Genomic DNA, 24,460 nt, shown 5'->3' with positions numbered 1-24,460 from the left:
GAGGTGCATCTCTAATCTCACGGTCAGACCCAAAGGAATTAACTCCCTTTCTCCAACCCCTGTCATCGTGACTCGCATTCTGCCGCTGATTCTGAGCGGCTACCAATTGAGTCAGTAAAAGAATGGCCTGTCTCATCTCTTGGCCCGCGGTATCTTGCGAAGGAACGGGGGGTACTGGAGCTAAGATCGAGGCTTCCCTCTGATCCTTAAAATTGGGCGAGGTATGGGAAAATCGAAGTGGGGCGTTATTCTGGGGTTCGCCCTCCTCCATATCCGTAGACGGCCCTTGATCAAACCCTTCTTCAACCACCATCTTGCCCTTCTGGGCCGTCGTAGCTTTTCCCTTCATCGGTTTTGCTGAAATGACAACGCACCGTTAGGGGAGAGATAGTCTTATAACACAGCTCTATCGCACGATCTATTAAGAAGAAAGATGGTCATGTTTCCTAAATGCCCGGTAGCCTCCTTTTTATATATGTGGTGCACAACACACCGATAAACAAGACTCTACTAGACACGGCTCGTAGACACTTCCTAGGACGAACTGCTCTGATACCACTTCTGTCACGACCCAGCTAGGGGCCGCGACGGGTACCCGGGGCTAACCACCGAGCACCGCTCGTGCTATCATTTACGTAACCCATTTAACAATCATTCATCTATTTCCGGTTAACTTTAAAAAGAGGATTTTCTTTTCATTACAAAAATATAACGCGTTAATACAAAAACATATTTCAATATACTTATACACATGCGTACTACCCACGTTGTGGAACCACACAACCCACATCGAGCATCTACGAGCCTCTATTGAGTGACATACAAATATATACACAAAAGGAACAACCAATTAGCACCTCCGAAAGATGAGGTGCTCTTCAGCTCGGCTAGTGACTCCCATCAGTCTAGACCGCTTTTCCGTCTACCTGTGGGCATGAACACAGTATCCAAAGAAAAGGATGTCAGTACGAGCATTGTACTGAGTATGTAAGGCATACATCAAGAAATAAAGTAGGAATAAGAAAGTAAAGTAAGTACAAGGAGATAATCGATAACTACTTGCCTCTTAAGGTGGATCCATACATGCATACTCATAAAGCATCATATAGTAAATTGATGCGGAACGCGCAGCCCGATCCATATGTCATCATATGTTAGTGCCGAGGAACGTACGGCCCGATCCATAACCCATATATCCCGCGTTCGGGCATCCCGCGTCCGGGATGAAATCATGATATGCCAGCTGACCAGGTGGCTATGCGTCTATAGCGCCTCACCTTCCCCATATCCCCTGAATACATATACATATCATATACTTAGCATGCATGAGAGCCCAAGGAAAAGCTGTAAGTACGTCGGAGTGACGTAAGTTCGAAAGCCTCTGATTATGTTATGGAGTAATCATCGTCGCTTTGTCTCACCTTGAGGGAACAATTATTATAAGGCGAGACTATCAATGAAGAATAGCATTAAAAGAAAGCATAGAATAAAATCATGAACTTCATAAGGCATCCATTCATATACTTTGGAAGATTTAGAAATAAAGTCACCATCCATGAATAAATTGAGAAATCAGTAAATAGCTCGACATCCTCATATAGTCATTGAAATCGTAAACTTGAAACTTTTAAACATAAGATTTGCTCTCATCATGGTCAGCGTAATAATATTCTCATTTTTGACATCATCATTGTTATTGAAAACAATATCTACGGTCGTTATCATAAACGCTCACATAATCACAACCTTTAGTTTTGGAAAATGGGAGTACTTTGGAAAACATTTATGGAATATCAAGAAGGAAATCGTGCTTCGGAATCTTAGACTATTTAGCCTTTGATAGCAAGGAAAAGATGGGAGCATTTATGAAATCGTAAGCTAGGGATCATTCCTTTGAAAGAAAGTGAATAGCCTCACATACCTTCGACGTTTACAATTCTTATTGCTTGCTCGCTCTCCCTTAATGCACTCGTATATACCTTCAAGAGAATTCATGTCGTCGTTAGCTAAGTAATTATAAGAACGGACTACTATTTCTAAGGAAAATTGGATAGCACTTCCTTCATTTCTAATACTTTTCCCATGTTTCATTTCAACTCTCATACATTCGTAACGACACTCACAATATTACTTTCAACAATCATCACTTATACACTTTAAGAAAAATCTACCATTTTCCTCCAATTTCTCCACATCCATGGTTATAGCTCGTTATCACGTTTTCTCGTATATAATACTTATTTCATGGTCTAGACTTTATTTATAACATATTCACAACCGTAGCTTATCAACATTCATGACTCCATTCAACTACTATTCAGTTGTGCCACTATTCACCCATGCAAGGCCCATTTTATATGTTCTTATACATTTCAAGTATCTAAGCCTTCCAATACCTTGAACCATATGGTATAGTCATGAAACATACCTTGGATGATGGTGGAACAAGCCTTGAGCAACAATACTCTTTTTATACCAAAACCCTATTTCAACCCTTTTGAGATTTCTTGAAGAAGATGACTTCCAATAGAGGCTCATGCACTTGCTTTCATGAATTAGATGTTGATGATCGTGGTTTCCCTTTGATCTCTTGAATTTTGTGGATGAATATTTGGAGAGTTTCTAGAGTGTTCTTAAAGGTTGTATGGATGAAAAAAGAAATAAAATGAGGCTTTGGTCCCTTTTAATAACTCAAAGTTTGATCATTAATGAATTCCAGTCGGGGTGAACAGTGGTCGTAAACCACAGTTTACGAGCCGTCCTCCCTGGTCGTATTTAAGCATGTCCAAAACAGAGAAGTTGGCTGAAGAATATTGCAGTTTACGATCGAGGTTTACGGTCCGTAAACCAGTTTACGGGTCGTATTCCAAGTCGTATTTAAGCATTCCCACACTTTAACAGAAAGTTGGAATTTGAAAGGCTGGAGGACGATGGTGGTTTACGGTCCGTAAATCACTTTACGGGCCGTAAATCACTATACGACCACTGGGCTGCATGAAATTCTACAACTTTTCCATTTCCAAAAATTCACGAATCATCACCCCTTGCTTAGTAAAACACCCCACACTCATATCCTTGTCGTTTTATTCCTTGTTCATGTACGGGGACTTTTCCGAGGTGTAACAATCATCATATCATATATATATATATATATATATATATATATATATACCGTACCCGACCCACTAGTGAGGGACTCGGTGAACAATGCAGTGAAACTGTGCATGAAAACATACCTGGCCCGGGACTCGATGAAAGATATATTACGGCATGCACGAGCAGAGTAGTGAGCAACAATATGCAAACTAAATCATATCTGAGACTCAATAGAATAATCAAAATGAACTATCATTTGAAAATCAAGACAATAGTCATATCCAGTACCCTTCGAATGTCACTATGGATTATATCAAAATAGGACGGCTAGAGCCATAGACACGTATGAAGACATAATGAAGTAAGTTCTGGAAATCAATAACGTTAGCCATCCTAGTGTCTCTAAGAATTGGAGTTTCTTTGGAGTTATATACTCATCGTCTGTTTGTTTTATAAAGATCATGCCAAAAAGAAAGAAGGGTTAGCTTTACATACCTTTAACGCTTATCCGTGATTCAATACGTATATGCTGCCCGAAGTGTCTTAACCTATATTAAGACGTTAAGAACTATGGTTAAGCTACGGAAAGGTTCAAAACGTATTCCAACGTTAGTAGCTTATTTCTAAAAAATTGGGTGGCATTTCCCCTATATTGTTCATTTCTCTCATTTTCAAGCCAACTATAAAACGACCAAATCAACATAAACAACCACACGTTCAAGTACTATATCAAGACTAGCCAAGACACGATTCAAGAATACTCCGAACAGCCCACATTACATTCCGATCATCCCACATATTACAACATTCAATAATTGTTAACATAACGGCTACGACATATTCAAGTTACTCTTAATGATTTATAACCATAACACTTTATCGAAACGACCTTATAATGGTCAAACAATTACAACCACCCATAAACAATCTTTCAGACTACTAGAAGTACGTTTTGAACTTATCTTTTCTTTCGAATCGAGCAACCCAATAATCAGTGGCTATTATCCATATACAAGCAAATCCCATTAATAACTTAACAACAACATGCCCTAAGCAGCCCCTAATTACAACATAACAATGCCCGATACACCTCCAACATCTAAAGATACACCAAACAAGCCACATACGCTTCGTATACGATATCTTATACATTTCTTTCTTCCAAATTGGTGATTCATATCAGCAACAACACAACAACGACATCAACTACTATATGCAAGAAAACCATCCTAATATTACAACAAGTCCTAAAACAGCCCACCAATTATAACAACACAATACAAAATCTTGACAACACTTAGTCTTCCAATTCCACAAGAACATCCCATGAAACCAATATAAATTCTAGCATGATTTAAGCTTTCCTTTCACTTTTGACACATTATCCATAACATTAATAACAACAACAACAATCAAACCCAATCTAATTGGAACAACTCCAATTCTGCCCATTTGCACGCCAACATTAATCATACAATTTTATTACTTCCAATTCCACTTAATACAATTTAATCTCTCCATTACAACATCATTAACACCAATTTCATGACAAAAGAAGAAATCTTACCTAAAATTTAATTAGGACAGACCTACAATAACTTGCACCATTTGCACCACTTCATCTTCTTCAACTTAAACTCTAACCTTGTTGCTCCTTTAAATGCTTAGAACACCTTAGGAATTCATAATCTTCTTGCTATCAAAATATAGGACTTGACCGAGAGCTTGGCAGCCATGGTTGTTCATAGTTCTTTCTCCACATCAAGATGAAGATTAGCAATTTAATGGTGTGGAGGAGGCTGGATGTGAGCTCTCAAGGGCTGCCATGGCTGTGAGCTCTAAGAGCGGCCATGGCTGTGAGCTCTAAGAGCTGCCATGGCTTAGGGGCTTCTCTCTCTCCTTTAATAAGTTTTGTAAAGTGAAATCGGATCAATTAGTCATCACATTGCATTTATATATGCAGCCCGCCTATGAGACATGTGTCCCACTATGGCATGGACCAATCCTAATCAGCCATGTTGTATTGGGGCCCACTTGGTAGTCTAGTCATGGTTAATTCTGATCATGGGGCCCACTTGATACACTAATTAGGCTAATTAATCATTAATCCCCACTTAATAATCTAATCATGATTAATTAATCCCTAATCTTCACTAATGTTTCCATACTAATAGTAATTAGCTAGCAAACCGTGCATTATTAAAATTAGAATTAAAAAGTCCTTGTCTCATATCCCAAAAATAACCTTGTCCTTGAATTTATGTCGATTAGCTTACGAATAATCCAACGTACAAAAATACGGGGTATAACAGACAATCAAGAAATCACTGTACTTATGCCTTATGAAATGAAAATCATGCATAGCCATATCATATACCATATCCGGCCCATTATGGACTCGGTGAATAAAGTTGTATACATGTATACCATGCCCGGCCCATCAGGGGTCTCAGTGCCATGATCACATCATATATATATATATATATATATATATATATATATATATATATATATATATATATATATATATATATATATATATATATATATACCGTACCCGGCCCTCTAGTGAGGGACTCGGTGAACAATGCAGTGAAACTGTGTACCAAAACATACCCGGCCCGGGACTCGGTGAAAGATACATTAACAGCATGCACGAGCAGAGTAGTGAGCAACCATATGCAAACTAAGTCATATCTGAGGCTCAATAGGATAATCAAAATAAATTATCATTTGAAAATCAAAGACAATGGTCATGTCAAGTATCCTTCGAATGTCACTATGAAATATATCAAATAGAACTTCAGGAATCATAGACACGTATCAAGAAATAATGAAGTATGTTCTGGGAATCAAGAACATTAGCCATCCTAGTATCTCTAAGAATAGGAGCTTCTTTGGAGTTATACATTCGTCGTCTGTTTGTCTCACATAGATCATGCTGAAAAGAAAGAAGGGATAGCTTTACATACCTTATCCGCTCCAAGATAACCACAAATCAGATCCCGGGCTTCCCAATCTACAACAACGTTATTGATATCAAGTATTAACTATAGCGCGCTCAAAATCCAAAGCCTAAGCCAGCACATTACTTAACGAAATTCGGGCAGCATTTCCATTGAAAACTTAACAATCCTCGAGATTCCAATTTAGCCACAACATCAATCTAAATACCAACAACAATACCAACAATTTCATATCAAACTAGAATTAAATCCATTCTTAAATCACTTCCAAAACAGCCCAATATACATTCGTATACCAATGCTTGTATACACTTCTTTATTTTCGTGTATACATAGTATAACAGCAACAAAAATAACAACAACTAAAACTACAACCAATCCCCATGATATTCTAGCCCACAAAGTAGCTCATAACAATCACCAAATAGCCCACACGATAACAATAATTTATCCGATTTCCCGCAATTAATTTCGTAGTTCCCGTCTCACGATTTAACTATGACCTGGATGAATTTAAATATATCTAGTAAAGGAGAATTATTACCTCATATGCCAAGAATTAATCTTCTTCCACCTTACTTCACTTCTAAGAAAGCCCGAATTCAACAACACGATAAGACGGAACAACGAAATCGCAACGGTGCTCAGAATCGAATATTGTTCTTGATTAAAACTATACATTTCTTCTATAAATTGCAACGTCAAATTGCTGCAAATGAAATCAGTAGTACGTTGCTGCCTTTAACATCCATTTGCAGCATATGTAAATGTATTTAGAAATGAAAGTTCAACATAAAAAAAACAGGAGACTTTAGTGCCTTGTTTCTTGAATAAGTACACCATGAAAGTTGCTGAATACTATGAATCATAAGTTAAATGACAATTTCAAATTGTACTCTAGTTGTAGCCTTCATAATGTGGAGCCGTACCTTTTAACCTTTATTTCCACAGAAGCCACGTACATAGTACCAACCTTAGTCAATAGTTTCTATATGTAATAGGATGCCACATGGACCTACACTTGTCCACTTTATAATATTGCTGCCAACATATATATTCATTTTGCAAAAGTCACTAAGAAAAGACCTTGTTGGTGGACCGTGGGGTCCACATCAGTTACCAAATTAATTACTTATCATGAAAGCCTTCCCAATACGTGTTCCATCATTACACAGCAATAGTCATATACATTGCTTCATGTTATGGTCCAACGTGGATGACTACCATTTAGACTTATCCCATTAATCTCCTACTTTATCCAATAATTAATCCGTTATGCACATAATTAATTTCTTGATCTCATTTCACTTTAATAACAATTATTTTTTATAAACTTCATATACTCATTGCCATGACTATGTAACATAGCACTAGTCCATAGTCCGTTTTGGTACACATAAAATATTATTCTCAATCACCGTGGTCACACTTGTTAAGTCCTAAATTATTTCGGGACCTCAAACTCTTTGTACACCGAGCTCTCGATTTTCATCCTTGAATATGATCGAATTCTCCGGGCTCGGGTAAATTCGCTCATGTTGGACGATTAAATTTTCTAGTCCAAAAATATAGGATATTATAGCTTGGACCGTATTTCACTCAAATAAATGTGGAAACTCGACAAAACTTATTTTCTTTGATTGGTTTAACTTCAAATCCTTACGATACATGTGTACCATCACTTTAACCACCTATAAGCTTGGTGAAAAACCTCGCGTCCGTTACTAATATCATTTAACTCGTACAATTTCCAACGCATGAGAACACGGGATGTAACAGCGAGTTAGAGTTGATAGATTCTTACATTTGAGGCAGAATGGCAGGAGTGTTCGAGAGTACAGTCTTGAGTTTGATTCGTTGGCTAGATATGTGCCTACTATTGTAGCTGATATGGCTGATAGAGTGCATCGTTATGTGATGGGGTTGGATCGTTATTTGATTAATGGTTGTATGACAGTGGCTCTTCAGCCAGGTATGGATATTGCTCGGGTACAGGCATATGCACAGGGGGTAGAGGATCGACACATAGGGCGTCAGCCAGATAGAGATTACAATAGAGGCTAGCATAAAAGGGCTAGATCGACTGGTTATCCTAGTGATTTTCGAGGCAGGCAGCCTCAGCAGTATATTAGATATTCTTCCCAGCCAGCACGGAGTGCAGCCCCACAGTTTATAGGTAGGAGATTTGACAGCACAGGGTATTCAGGAGCCAGTCAGAGCTCCAGGGCTTCAGGTTCACAGATGAACAGGGGTTCGAGTCAATGGAGGCCACCTTTGCCTCGTTGTTCTCGGTGTGGTAGGCTCCATTCTGGGGAATGCCGTCTTGATACAGGTGCTTGTTTTTCTTGCAGCCATCAAGGCCATATTATGAGAGAGTGTCTGTATGGAGGCGGTCCAGGTGCGGTGGCTCAGCCTACTGGATCGGTTGCTGGTTCATCTTCTTCTGTAGCTATGCGCCCTATGGAGCAGGGTATTCAGACCCCAACAGGTCGTGGTAGAGATCGTGGAGGAGCTTCAAGTTCTAGCGGTCCTTCGAACCGCATATATGCTTTGGCTAGTAGACAGGATCAGGAGGCGTCACCGAATGTGGTTACAGGTATATTATCGATTTTCTCTCGGGACGTATATGCACTGATAGATCCAGGCTCCACCTTATCATACATATCTCCCTTTGTTGTTGGTTGAATCGGAATAGAACCTGAGTTGATAGAACCATTTGAGGTAGCTACACCGGTAGGAGATTCTATTATAGCAAAGCAAGTATATAGAGATTGTTCGGTGAATATATATAGCCGTCATACCGTGGCAGATCTGATAGAGTTAGACATGACAGAGTTTGATGTTATTATGGGTATGGATTGGTTAGCTTCTTGTTATGCTAACGTTTATTGTAGAGAAAAGATAGTTCGATTTCAGTTCCCAGGAGAGTCGATTATAGAGTGGATGGGGAATATAGCATCGCCGAAGGGTAAGTTTATTTCATACCTCGAGGCAAGGAAGATAGTTAGAAAGGGGTATATTTATCATCGGGTTCGTGTGCATGACTTGAAAGCAGAGGTATCGAATCTTTAGTCAGTCCCGATAGTTAATGAATTTCCAGATGTATTCCCTGACGAACTTCCAGGTCTTCCTCCTGAGCGGGAGATAGAGTTTACTATAGATGTATTGCCAGATACTCAGCCCATATCTATTCCTCCTTATAGAATGGCACCTGCAGAGCTGAAGGAGTTAGAGGAGCAACTGAGGGACTTATTAGAAAAGGGCTTCATCAGGCCTAGCACATCACATTGGGGAGCACCGTTATTATTTGTGAGAAAGAAAGATGGGTCGCTACGGATGTGTAATGATTATAGGCAGCTGAATAAAGTAACAATAAAGAATAGATATCCCCTCCCCAGGATTGATGATCTATTTGACCAGTTGCAGGGTGCTATATCCTTTTCTAAGATAGACTTACGATCAGGCTATCATCAGGTGCGGGTGAAGGAGGTAGATATTCCAAAGACTGCATTCAGGACCCGATACGGGCATTATGAGTTTAGAGTGATGTCTTTTGGGCTGACCAATGCTCCAGCGGTATTTATGGATTTAATGAACCGAGTGTTCAAACCGTTCCGAGATATGTTCGTGATTGTATTTATCGATGATTTTCTGGTCTATTCACGTTCAGAAGAGGATCATGCAGATCATTTGAGGACGGTACTTAAGGTGCTTCAACACCAGAAGTTATATGCTAAGTTCTCTAAATGCGAATCCTCGTTGACTTCAGTAGCATTCTTGGGGCATATTGTTGGAGCTGATGGTATTCGGGTTGATACACAGAAGATCGAGGCTGTAAAGACTTGGCCTATACCTACAACACCTACTGTGTTACGCAGTTTTCAGGGGCTAGCAGGATATTACAAGAGGTTTGTAGAAAATTTTGCCTCAATTTCAGCGCCTTTAATAAGGCTAACTCAGAAGGCAGCTAAGTTCCAGTGGACTGACGCATGTGAGCAAAGCGTCCAGTTATTGAAAGACAAGCTGACTACGGCCCCAGTCTTAACTCTTCCAGAGGGACCAGATGGCTAAGTTATTTATTGTGATGCTTCAGGTGTTGGACTAGGTTGTGTATTGATGCAGCATGGCAGGGTTATAGCCTATGCTTCTCGACAGCTCAGAAAGCTCGAAAGGAATTATCCTACTCATTATCTGGAGTTAGCAGTGGTAATTCATGCCTTGAAGATATGGAGGCATTACTTATATTGTGTTCATGTTGATGTTTATACGGATCACAAGTGTCTCCAATATATTTTTAAGCAGAAGGAGTTGAATTTGCGGCAGAGACAGTGGTTAGAGTTATTAAAGGATTATGATGTCGATATTCTATACCATCCAGGGAAAGCAAATGTTGTAGCAGATGCTCTTAGCCGTAAATCTATGGGTAGCTTGACAGATGTGCAACCAGAAAAGAAGGAGATGGTCCGTGAGATTTACCGACTAGCTAACCTTGGAGTCCGTGTTATAGCCTGTACTTTGTACGTTCGGATATTTCGAGGGACTCATGGTACGTTGAAGGCAAGACCATTTTCCAAAACTATTTTAGTGTGCAAGTTGTTTATGAATATTATTTATGAATACTATTGGTATGGAAATATTGAGAAAGGCTAAGGGTAAAAAGGGAAATTCACAAGAGGGTTCATGGTAATATTGTGGAAGGCTAAGGGAAAAATTGGAATTTCACAAAAAGATTCAAGAGTGTTCTTGAAGGACCTTGGCCGAGTGGTGTAAGTATATGTGGAGCCCACCCATAGCCATGTGTCCATACTTTTATTTGGCGGACCTAAGTATAAATATATAGGAGTGGTGGCAAATAATACATATTCATCTTCTTCTAATTCAAGAAATTTGAGGAAGCTTCATGAAAAACAAATATAGTAGTATTCGGCCATGGCAAGAAATTTGGTGCCATGGAAATTCATCAAGAAAAATTATTTTCTCCTAGTGTTCCAAGCAATTGGAAGGTCCTCTTTAATATGGAGTGGTTGTTGGAGCAACAAAACCATTTATTAGTGCAAGTTCACAACCTTAGTCAAGCCAAGAAGTTGAGTGAAAAAGGTATGTGTTTAATCTTCTTTTACATGTGTTAGAGATGCTTATGTATGTTGAAGTATGTAGAAATGGTTAGAATTCATGGTACATGTGTGTGTTGATGTTGTGGCCGAACATAGTTGAGTTGTGAAGAACAAATGAATTGATTTTTACTTAGTAGTTTGATTGTTGTGTTGTGGATTCCATGATGTAAAATGAAGATTTGATGGTTTGAAATGAAGTTGTGATCATTGTGGGATTATTGAAGGAGCTAATGTGACACTAGCATGAAATCTTATACTTGTAGGAATAATGTTGTCAACGTGTAGTTATGGGTATAATGCATGAATTTGGAAGGGAGAAATGTGTTGATTTTATTGAGTTTGGAAGGTTGTAAGTTGGTTGTTGTGATTGAATTGGACATAAGAAAAGTGTTGTCGAATTATGTAAAAGAAATTACTAACGTTAGAATGTATTTTGAATTGATTGACAAAGTTGTCAATATGTAGATTGTTGGTGTAGTTCATGAATTGGAAGAAAACAATGTGGTTATTGTCCTTGCTAAGTTTGGAAGATTTCGCATTATTGTTAATAATGTGGACGAGTGGAATTCTCGGATTATTGTTGATAAATTGGCCGAGTTGCATTCTCGGATTTGTTGATAATTTGGCCGAGTTAGATTCTCGGGGATGGTGTATTTACAGGGGAGATGCAGCCGAAATTTCGACAGATTATAAGTAAATTTGTTTGAAGAACTAAGACAAGTGTGTGATGATGTGTCTAATGATTATGTCAATTCTCTTGAATGTAGATTAGCAAGTTTGGACAAATAAGTGTAGATAATTGGACGTGGGACGGGTATGTAAGGCTTACCTTTCTTTCTTTTGGCATGATCTTTATGAAACGAACAAATGATGTATATGTATGATTTCAAAGAAACTCCTATTCTTAGAGCCACTAGGATGGCTACTACCCTTGATTTCCATAAGTTGTTTCATATGGTTTGATGCGGATCTATGATGTCCGAAGTTCTGTTTGATATGTTTCCGAATGACATTCGAAAGATAATTGATATGACTAAAGTGTTGATATTCAAATGTTAGCACGTTCGATTATTCCATTGAGTCTTTGATATATTTTGATATGTACATATGGTTCCAAAAGCTATATTTGATTTGATCCATAACGATATCCGAAAGGTGCTTGACATGATTGTTGCTTTGATTTCCAAAAATGGCTTCTGAAATGTTTGTAGAAGGTTCTGTACTAAAACGTCCATAACGTTTTCATACTAACTCGGATTGACTCGAAACGTGTTTATGATCCTCGAGCGTCGATTTGCGCACCTATCTATCGAGTCTTGATTTATATGCATATAGTTTCTCACTACTCTGCTCGTGCAAGCCTCAATATGTCTATTCACCGAGTCCCGGGCCGGGTATGTTATCGTGCGCATTCCATTGCATTGTTCACCGAGTCCCTTAATGGACCGGGTACGGTATATGTATATGATGATATGATGCTGATGATGATGTGTTATGGTGGCCAGGAGGGCACATGATGATTTGATTCACCGAGTCCCTCACTAGAGGGCCGGGTACGGTATGTATATGATATATGATGTTCACATGCATGATTCTATTCACCGAGTCCCTCACTAGAGGGCCGGGTACGGTATGTATATGATATATGATGTTCACATGCATGATTCTATTCACCGAGTCCCTTAATGGGCCAGGTACGATATGACTTCATTCACCGAGTCCCTCACTAGAGGGCCGGGTACGGTATATATATATGTATTTGTATATGTATGCATGATGATACGAAAGTATGATGATATGACTTTATCCACCGAGTCCCATAACTGTTACACCTCGGAAAATTTTTCGTTGGTATGCAAGTAAACGAACTAGTGATGTGTGCGAGGAGTGCGAGGGTATAATGTTTCATGAGCAATGTTCGTATATGGACGAGAATGATTAGAACGAAAAGTCGAGAAATGTGAAAAGTTGAAAGTTGGCAAACCTGCCCAGTGGTCGTAAAGTGCAAAATACGGACCGTATAATGGAATACAGTCCGTAAACTGGCAGTCGTAAAGTGGCATGCAAAAACTTCAACTTTCTGCCAGTCGAGTAAATGGTTAAAAACGACCTGGTGGACGGACCGTAAAGTGATTTACGGCCCGTAAACCATGGTCGTAAATCACCATGCATGCCGCCAAAGTTTCTGGTTCTGCTTAGGGTTAAAGACGACCACGAGGGACGGTCCATAAATTGGAATACGGACCGTAAACCTCCATGGACGACCACTGTTCCCCACAGCACAGATTTTCAATTCATTAAATATGAGGACGAAGACTTGTTTTAATTCATTACAACATTACACCACTTCTCTCTAAAACCTCTCTCTACATTTATTATACAAGTTTTCAAGGATATTTATGGATCAACAACATAAAACAAGGTGAATCAAGAGTAAGAACATCATCAAAGATCATCTAGGTCAAGAAATACGAATGCAGAAAAACTAGGGTTTTGCTCAAAGTGGAGTATTATTAACCAAAGCTTGTTCCTACAACTTCTAAGGTAATATTCATGATTTTTACATGATTTTTAAGGTATTGAAGAGTTGAAATACATGGATTGTAGAAAATATGGTCAAGTAGGTCATGAATGATGAATAGTGACATTTTGAGGAATAGTTTGAATTGAATCATGAATGTTGTTGTGTTGTGATATGAGTGTATTATAAATGGTACTAAGATCATGAACTCTAACTTTAGACGAATGGACGAAGTTGGATGTTATGACCATGAATATGGGTGAATTAGAGGCAAATTAAGGAATCTAAATAATGTGGATAATGTGAATGACTAATGGCCATTGTTATGATATTAATGAAGGTATAGACGCTAGCATTGGAAGGAAGCGTGCAAGTGTAGAATAGTCCGACGAAAAGGTATGTAAGGCTAACCCTTCTTTCATAAGGCATGGTTCCTTGGCCAAACTCTTGAACCCTCTATATGAGTATGTTGTATTCAAAACGATTAACACTCCGAGCTCATAAGCTCACGATCCTCGATGTGTGCTACGATTGTACTACGCACCCCATATGACGAGTAAGCATAAGATATAGACGTAGCGAAAATGATGATAATAGTGATGGCAATTATAATAATAATGATGCTAAAGGTGCCTACGGGCTATTATACTTACATGTGCCTATGAAGGCCTATAATGACACCCTGAGCTTATAACGCCAGGTAGGATATATGTATATGAATAAGTATAAAGTATGTATACGATTACGAAACGCGCACACACCTCTGCAGAGGGTACGGATAACCCTGAAGCCTTGGTAGGGCCAGGTATGAGTAACCTTGAGCCTTGGTTGGCCAAGTATGTATGAAACACCGATCCTAAGAGGTCGGGTATGCTATGTAAATGCTATGTATATGAAATGACTATGTATATAATATGAATATGAATGTGATAAGACTATGTATAAGAATACGAATAAGGACATGTATACGAATATGAGCACAAGTATGGTACGAGTACTATTATGGAATACGGATGATGACGTAGGTGTACAAATACGTATGAAAAATGGAAAGTCCTACGAAAGGCAGGTAAGTACTATGACGATGATATTATTGTCTCCCCTCCTACGCTATTTCATATGTTGTTCATGATGCTTATTTATTGATGTTGCTCATGCTTTACATACTCAGTACATTCTTCGTACTGACGTCCTTTTGTTTGTGGACGCTGCGTCATGCCCGCAGGTGCACAGGGAGACAGACTTGATCCATAGCTGCCTATTCAGAGATTACATAGAGAGCTCCATTTCCTTCGGAGCCATATCTTTTGGGTACTCATTCTTTTGTGTATATAATTATGGGCATAGCGGGGTCCTGTCCCGCTAATGTGATATGTTATACTCTTCTTAGAGGCTTGTAGTCACGTGTATATGGTTAGATATGTCCGGCCTTGTCGGCCTATATTTTGTATGTCATTTTGTTGGCCTCGTCGGCCCCTGTACATTGTTGTGGCACAAATGCCTATGATGATTAAAGATGATGTTGTCCAAATGGGACTAGTTGACGAATGAATGGAAATGCATGTATAATTATGTGGCTCACCTAGATGTAAGCATAAGAGTAAGCTAAGAGGGTGCCCGGGTGGGCTAGCACCGGGTGCTCGTCGCGGCCCCGAGTCGGGTCGTGACAAAAAGTGGTATCAGAGCAGTTCAGTCCTTGGGTGTGTCTATGAGCCGTGTCTAGTAGAGTATTGGTTATAGGTGTGTTGTGCGCCACACTTATAAACAAGAAGCTGTGGGCATTTTAGGAATGATTGACCTTCTTTCTCCATAAGAATCGTGCGATAGAGCTATGATGTAAGAAATTCTTGTTCCTAAATCGTGTGTTGTGTATTTCAGAGATGCCTAAAAAGAAAAAGGCTACAGCAGCCCAAAAGGGCAAGACGGTGGCAGAAAAGCGGGCTGAAAGAGCACCGCCACCGGTAGTAGAGGAAGATGAGTCCCAGAGTGCGGCTCAATCTCAGTCCTCCCAGACAGTGCCCGTCTCTGAGGAGCGTGAGGGAGCCTCAGCCCCAGCTCCAGCACCTCCAGCTCCTCCACCAGATGCTTCGGGCCAGGATGTGAAAGAGGCCATTAATTTATTGACCCAGTTGGTTGCGGCCCAGGCTCAGAGGCAAAGTTCAGGGTATGGTGATAGGGTTGTTAGTGCAAGAGCCCGTGATTTCATTACTTTGAACCCTCCGGAATTCTTTGGTTCAAAACCGGAGGAGGATCCCCAGGACTTTATTGATGGTATGCTAAAGACGCTCCGGTTGATACATGCTTCAGACACCGAGTCGGTAGAGCTAGCGTCATATAGATTGAGAGATGTCTCGATCCAGTGGTATACAGTATGTGTCACGACCCAACCCCGTAGGCCGTGACTAGTACCCGATCTGGGCACCCAAACACATCTATCTAATGTTATCTCAAATGTTATCAAACGCATTCAAGTATAAAGCAGAAGCCGTCAAGGCTATATTTCAAATATAGATAATTTCCAGAAAAATTTTGGCAGAGTTTCCTTTGTTTTACGGACTATCCAAAATAGCCCTGCGCACAGAAAATACCAACAAAGGCCACACCGGCCAACAAAGCAACATATAAACATATGCGGACCGGCCGCCGCGGCGAATGGGATCGCCCCAAACACAACATATACACACATCCGTACAGAAAGACCCTAACCCACAAACATGTCCACAAACCTCTAAACAGACCGACAGAGTCATATGACGGGACAGGGCCCCGCCGTACCCGGAGTTGCCATACATACAGAATATACAGAAGACAGAAGATATATACCAAAAGTACACGCTCCAGACCAAAGGATCTCTTCAAAATAGCAGAATCTAAGCCCTAGACTGGCGGCGTATCTTCAGGTGCGTCTGTACCTGCGGGCATGTAACGCAGCCCCCGAAGAACCGGGGGTCAGTACGAAAAATGTACCGAGTATGTAAAGCAGAAACATAACGAACATAATCATAGTCTGAACCGGAAGCACAGAAATATAGCGGACAGAACCATAAATCAAACGGACGGACAGGATCATGGTCCAGACGGACGGGCAGAATCACAATCCATAGGGACAGACGGAATCATAACAGGGCACAGGAACGTGGTCGCCACTTCTGCCTTTGGCGCCACAACATATCATATTTCAGAAGATTTCATATCTTCGAACATCTCCGTCACATAACACATCATATCATAACCACGGTAACCCCGGGGAAAGATCACACGCCGGGAAACCGGACACATCATACTTCGTAACATATTCACGGTAACCGGGGACGGACATATACCAAAGTACCCCGGAACCGAACACATCATACTTCGGAATTCATACATGGGACCTGGCCCCCCGACAAGGGACTCGGCGGCCCATCCGCACGATATAAACCGGCCCGGGATCCGGTGAAAGGGATCATAGCACATGCACGAACTGATTAATGAGAAACCACATACATACAAATCATTATACAGACCCAATCAAATTGAGGTAGGCCATATGGCGAGTCAAATCAGAGTATTCGGATAGTGTTCATAATACGCGCCTATATCCTACTTGGGAAGGCACGACAGATTATCACCGAAATCAGATTTCCAGATATCAGAACCATTTCGTAGGATTTATATAAAATAGTCATATCATGATCAGAATAATAGTCCAGATGTTACTTTTGAAAAACGGACAGGAATAAGGCAATTTAGGTCATACAAGAGGTATCGGGGCTTCGTGGGCCCACCTCGGACCAACCCGAGGCGACATACGTAAGTTACTGATAATAGACCTTATGAGGTCATCCATAGTCATTTGGAAGAATTCCGACTTCGTTTAGGAAAGTTTCGTACAAAAGTTCACTTTAAAGGCATTTTATAAGGAAATGGTTTCAATCGTACCGAAGGAATTGGAGCGGATTTCCATCTCGAATTCCGAGGAACGGAGTCGTATTCAAGGCTCGCGGCCGAGCCTATTACATTCAGAACATGCCTAAGAATAAAGGGGTAGGCTTTACATACCTCGATTGCGCCTTACGCTCGCTTGGCTTCGATTCCAATCTCGTCCAGAATCTACAAATGGTCATGTTTACCAATTGTCAAATTCAAGACTTAAGACTCCAAATTCATTACATATTTGCCTACCGAAATTTCGGCAGCATTTCCTTTATACATATAACATCCCCAAAAGTTAAACACAGCCAAACAATCAACGCAACCCAACAACAATATCCATAATGACCACAAATATTTCAAAACACATAATATGGCACAATTTGCCATCTTTCCGTCATAACGTAACATCTTTCATTCCGACTTTACACTTCCAAACCAAACTTATTATTTTCATATTCATCACTCATCAAGATCACTAAAACATGATTCAAAGGCATATCCTATCGTTTTCACCAAATATACATAAAGTATGCACAATATACAAGTTTCCTACCAAAAGCATAATTCACCCACAACTTCCAATCTTTTAGCAAACATGTTCATGATATATTTCTATCTTTCAACTTCATCAATGACAACCATAATTTTCCTCTTAATACTTCCATTTCCATTTTTACATAAGTGACAATAAATTTGCATAATTTCCTACAACAACTTAACAACCATTCTTCCATGATGACAAAAACCATTATTCTTTCATTCACTTCACAATAACACACTTAACATACTAACAAGATTTAATTCACCTTCCATCATCCACATCACACCACACGGCCACATGCTATATTTTCCAACTTCCCCTAATTCATTCAACTTTCACTTCCAATATAAATTCCATCATAATCACAACTAGGATACAATACAAAATTCAACACATCTCAACCACACAATTATGCACACACACGGCCATACATATGCATACATACCAATACCATACGAACTTCCATATTTCCATAGTTTCTACCTATTCCTACATTCCACAACATAAACAAAGCTTCATAACATGAAAAGAACATAAGATTCTTACCTTTTTACCAACAAATTCTCCTTGCTACCAAAGATAGTTTCTTGCCAAAATAATTGTACCAAGTTGTAGAGAATCTTGCACTTAGTAATAATCCCACAAGAAATGGATTTTTGAACCAAGAATTTAGCTCCAAGAAATTTTCTTTTCTTTTTCTCTTTCTCTTCCTCTTTGGCCGATTGCCCCTCTCTTTTTTTTTTGTTCTTGTTTTTGCTTGAATTTTCTTGAAGTTTCTTGAAGTCTTATCTCTTAATATAATTAGTCACATGACTAATTGGTGGGCTTGGGCCAAAGGCCTCTTGGCCGGCCACCCTATCTCAAATTGGGCCTCATTTTTCTTATTATTTTGTGAGCCCAAATTGTAGGCTAAATATTATGATTCATGGAACAAGTTTCCAAAATTCCAATTTTTCCCTTGGGCTCCTTTCGTAATTCCACACCAATGTTATCCTAGCCGACACATTCATACCAAGTAAGGTCCAAATATGGCCTTATTCCTTACAAGTCAAGTTATCTCGAATTTTTTCGAATATGCAAAAATGTCGGATGTAACAGTATAGATGGCTTCGTGAGGATCCAATGCACCTCCCCCGGTATGGCAAGAGTTTGTTGATGCTTTTCTCCGTCATTACATTCCTCCAGAAGTTCGGCGTGCAAGGGCCGATAAATTCTTAAATTTGAGGCAAGGCAGTATGAGTGCCCTAGAGTAAAGCCTCCGTTTTAACTTCTTGGCCAGGTATGCTTCGGCCATGGTAGCAGATATAGGCGACAGGGTACACCGATTTGTAAAGGGCCTTGGGCCCCACCTGATGGATAAATGCTTGACTGCGTCCCTTCAGGATGGTATGGACATTGCATGCATTCAGGCACATGCTCAGAACTTAGAGGAAAGCCTACAGCAGCGGAGAAGTGAACGGGAACATGATAGGGGATATAGCAAGAGGGCCAGATCTTCGGGCCCAATAAACGAGTCCAGAGGCGGACACAGGCAACAGTTCCCTAGACATTCGGGCTATTCTACGACCAGTGCACCTCCACGGTTTTCAGGCCAGAGCCTTGATAGATCTACTCATCCCGGGCCGAGTCAGAGTTATTCGGGGTCCCAGTTTAGAGGTGATTCAGGCCAGTCAAGGCCACCTATACCACGATGTTCCCAGTGTGGGAAGTCGCATTGGGGTCAATGCCGATTGGGTTCAGATGGTTGCTATTCATGTGGTCGACCAGGCCATATTATGCGTGATTGCCCCTCAGTACATGGTAGAGGTAGGACCCAACCATTAGGGTCGGTAGCTGGATCTTCGGCATCTGTGCGCCCTACGGGGCCAGGTGGACATGCGCCAGTCGGCCATGGTAGAGGTAGAGGCAGAGCTCCCAGTACTAGCGGTCCTCAGCACCGTATTTATGCTTTGGCTGGACGCCAAGATCTTGAGTCTTCTCCTGACGTGGTCACAGGTATATTATCGGTATTCTCTCATGATGTATATGCTTTGATTGATTCGGGCTCCACATTATCATATGTTACTCCATATATTGCGGGTCGATTTATAATTAAGCCGGAGTCTATCAAACCTTTTGAGGTGTCTACACCCGTGGGTGAATCGGTAATAGCTAGCCGAGTATATAGGAATTGTGTGATTGTGATTTGTGATCGTCGTACTATGATTGATTTGCATGAGCTAGAAATGGTAGATTTTGATGTCATTATGGGCATGGATTGGTTGGCTTCTTGTTATGCCAACGCTGATTGCCGGATGAAGGTGGTTCGTTTCCAGTTTCCGGGAGAACCAGTGTTAGAATGGCAAGGAAATACGACATCACCAAAAGGAAGGTTTATTTCCTATCTAAAGGCAAGGAAAATGATCACAAAAGGGTGCATTTATCATCTAGTGCGAGTTCAAGATGTAGAAGCTGAATCGCCGACTCTTCAGTCAGTTCCCGTAGTGAACGAATTTCCGGATGTGTTCCCGGAAGAGCTTCCAGGCCTTCCTCCCGAACGGGAGATTGATTTTTCCATTGATGTGTTCCCAGGCACCACACCTATATCTATTCCTCCATATAGAATGGCACCCGCAGAATTGAAAGAGTTGGAGGAGCAATTGAAGGACTTGCTTGATAAAGGCTTCATTAGGCCTAGTTCATCCCCGTGGGGAGCGCCCGTATTGTTCGTCCGAAAGAAAGATGGCTCCCTGAGAATGTGCATTGATTATAGGAAATTGAATAAAGTAACGATTAAGAATAAATATCCTTTCCCAAGGATTGATGACTTGTTTGATCAATTGCAAGGCGCCAAATGGTTTTCAAATATTGATTTGAGGTTCGGGTATCATCAAGTGAGGGTTAGGGAGAAAGATATCCCTAAGACAGCCTTCAGAACGAGATATGGTCATTTTGAATTCCGGGTGATGTCATTTGGGCTAACTAATGCGCCAACGGTATTTATGGATTTGATGAATAATGTGTTCAGGTCCTTTCTGGACTTATTTGTAATCGTATTCATTGATGATATTTTGGTGTATTCTAGATCCGAAGCAGAACATGCGGATCATTTGCGTATTGTCCTTGGAGTTCTTCGAACTCGAGAATTGTTTGCAAAGTTTTCCAAATGTGAGTTCTGGTTGAACTCAGTGGCATTTTTAGGGCATATTGTGGCAGCCGATGGTATTCGAGTGGATAGTCAAAAGATTGAGGCCGTGAAAACTTGGCCAAGACCCACAACTCCTACAGAGGTTCGTATCTTTCTGGGCTTAGCAGGTTATTACAGGAGATTCGTTGAAGGTTTTTCCTCTATTTCTGCACCACTCACAAAGTTGACACAGAAATCAGCCAAGTTTCAATGGACAAATGCTTGCGAACGTAGTTTCCAAGAGTTAAAGGGTCGATTGACTTCTGCCCCAGTTCTGACACTTCCAGAAGGATTGGAAGGATACGTTGTGTATTGCGACGCTTCAGGTGTTGGGCTAGGCTGTGTGTTGATGCAACATGGCAAGGTGATTGCGTATGCTTCAAGGAAATTGCGGCAACATGAGCAGAATTATCCTACCCATGACTTAGAATTGGCCGCGGTGGTCCATGCATTAAAGGTATGGAGACATTACTTATATGGTGTCGACGTGGATATTTACACAGATCATAAGAGTCTTCAATACATCTTCAAGCAGAAAGAGTTGAATTTGCGGCAACGACGATGGCTAGAGTTGCTAAAAGACTATGATGTTGAGATCCTGTACCACCCCGGAAAGGCAAATGTGGTGGCTGATGCTCTTAGCCGTAGGTCGATGGGAAGTCTAAGTGATGTACGACCAGAAAAGAAAGAGATGGCCCGTGAGCTTCAACAGTTAGCTAGCCTAAGAGTCCGAGTAGTGGACTCAGGTAGCAGCGGAGCTACTATTCAGAATTCAGCAGTTTCATCGCTAGTAGCGGAAGTAAAAGAGCGGCAATATGAGGATCCCATGCTAATGCAGTACAGAGATACACTCCCTCATAAAGAGGAGTCATCATTTGATATTTCGGGAGACGGAGTTCTCCGATGTCGAGGCAGGTTATGTCTTCCCGATGTGGTAGGCCTACGTCACCAAATATTGAGGGAAGCCCATTGTTCCCGTTATTCTGTCCACCCCGGGGGGACAAAAATGTATCATGATCTTAAGTCTATATATTGGTGGAATGGGATGAAGAAAGATATAGCGGAATTCGTAGCACAGTGTCCTAATTGCCAACAAGTGAAGATTGAACACCAAAAGGCGGGTGGATTGTTGCAAGCTATGGAAATCCCAACTTGGAAATGGGAAGTGATTAACATGGACTTCATTTCAGGCTTACCCCGTTCGCGACGTAAGTATGATTCCATATGGGTGATTGTGGATAGACTCACCATGGCATCTCATTTCTTGCCAGTCAGGACGACCTATGAGGCAGTAGATTATGCGAAGCTTTATCTTAAAGAGTTAGTAAAACTCCATGGCGTCCCGGTATCTATTATCTCCGACAGAGGGACTCAGTTTACAGCTAAGTTTTGGAGGTCTTTCCAAGAGGGTTTAGGGACCCGAGTTAGCCTTAGCACGGCATTTCATCCACAGGCCGATGGGCAGGCTGAACGTACTATTCAGACTCTGGAGGATATGTTGCGAGCATGTATGATAGACTTTGGAGGAAATTGGGATGATCATTTGCCACTCATTGAATTTGTTTACAATAATAGTTATCATTCCAGCATTCAAATGGAACTATATGAAGCTTTATATGGGCGAAAGTGTAGATCCCCAATTGGGTGGTTTGAAACCGGAGAAACTAAATTGATAGGGCCAAACTTGGTCCAGCAAGCTATAGAGAAGGTCAAGCTTATACAAGATCGGTTGTTAGCAGCCCAAAGTCGTCAGAAATCCTATGCGGATAATCGTCGAAGAGACTTGGAGTTCAAAGTGAAGGATTGGGTATTCTTGAAAGTGTCGCCAATGAAAGGCGTTATGAGATTTGGCAAAAAGGGGAAGCTTAGTCCCCGGAACATTGGACCATATGAGATTGTGCGCAAAATAGGCAAAGTGGCCTATGAGTTAGATCTACCTCCGGAATTGGAGTCAGTCCATCCAGTATTTCATGTCTCGATGCTTGAAAAATGTGTTGGAGATCCCACTAGGATCGTCCCAGTAAACGATGTGCAAGTGACAGAGAAATTGACTTATGAAGAGGTACCCATTACCATATTAGACAGGCAAGTACGGAGGCTTAGAAACAAAAAGGTGGCCTCGGTTAAGGTTCTATGGAGAAGCAGTAAACGAGAGGAGATGACATGGGAAGCAGAAGAAAGTATGCAATCAAAATACCCACATTTATTTCAGCCCTTGGAAGAAGCCCAAGATGAGACGTCAAGATCATAAGGTATGTATATTTCCTTTTATGCTTTTGGGCCATGTGTGGCAAAACATTTTATGTTGTTACGTTGTGGCCCTGTGTGGCATCGATATTATGGGTTGTTGTGGCAGGATGGTAGCGCCATATTATAAGGGGAACTCTGGCGAAATTTTTGTAGAATTCCCCGAGACTTTAACATTCGAGGACGAATGTTCCTAAGAGGGGAAGAATGTTACACCTCGGAAAATTTTCCGTTGGTACAAAAGTAAACGAACTAGTGATGTGTGCAAGGAGTGCGAGGGTATAATGTTTCATGAGAAATGTGCGTATATGGACGAGAATGATTAGAACGAAAAGTCGAGAAATGTGAAAAGTTGAAAGTTGGCAAAACTGCCCAGTGGTCGTAAAGTGCAAAATACGGACCGTATAATGGAATACGGTCCGTAAACTGGCAGTCGTAAAGTGGCATGCAAAAACTTCAACTTTCTGCCAGTCGAGTAAATGGTTAAAAACGACCTGGTGGACGGACCGTAAAGTGATTTACGGCCCGTAAACCATGGTCGTAAATCACCATGCATGCCGCCAAAGTTTCTGGTTCTGCTTAGGGTTAAACACGACCACGAGGGACGGTCCGTAAACTGGAATACGGACCGTAAACCTCCATGGACGACCACTGTTCACCACAGCACAGATTTTCAATTCATTAAATATGAGGACGAAGACTTGTTTTAATTCATTACAACATTACACCACTTCTCTCTAAAACCTCTCTCTACATTTATTATACAAGTTTTCAAGGATATTTATGGATCAACAACATAAAACAAGGTGAATCAAGAGTAAGAACATCATCAAAGATCATCTAGGTCAAGAAATCCGAATGGAGAAAAACTAGGGTTTTGCTCAAAGTGGAGTA

General features: G+C 40.7%; 1 long non-coding RNA gene across 1 annotated transcript; it reads right to left on the bottom strand.

Moving 5' to 3' along the window:
* Positions 1–16,573: 16,573 nt before the first annotated feature.
* LOC132638452 (uncharacterized) lies at positions 16,574–19,067 on the bottom strand. Its single transcript, XR_009581740.1, has 3 exons — positions 18,700–19,067; positions 17,739–17,789; positions 16,574–16,609 (listed from the first exon to the last, which is right to left on the bottom strand). It is a non-coding gene; the product is annotated as an uncharacterized LOC132638452 (long non-coding RNA).
* Between the last annotated feature and the right edge of the window lie 5,393 nt (positions 19,068–24,460).

This window comes from Lycium barbarum, chromosome 4, assembly GCF_019175385.1.
Source record: "Lycium barbarum isolate Lr01 chromosome 4, ASM1917538v2, whole genome shotgun sequence".
NCBI classification, from domain to species: domain Eukaryota; kingdom Viridiplantae; phylum Streptophyta; class Magnoliopsida; order Solanales; family Solanaceae; genus Lycium; species Lycium barbarum.
This window is presented reverse-complemented; position numbering and strand designations above follow the sequence as displayed.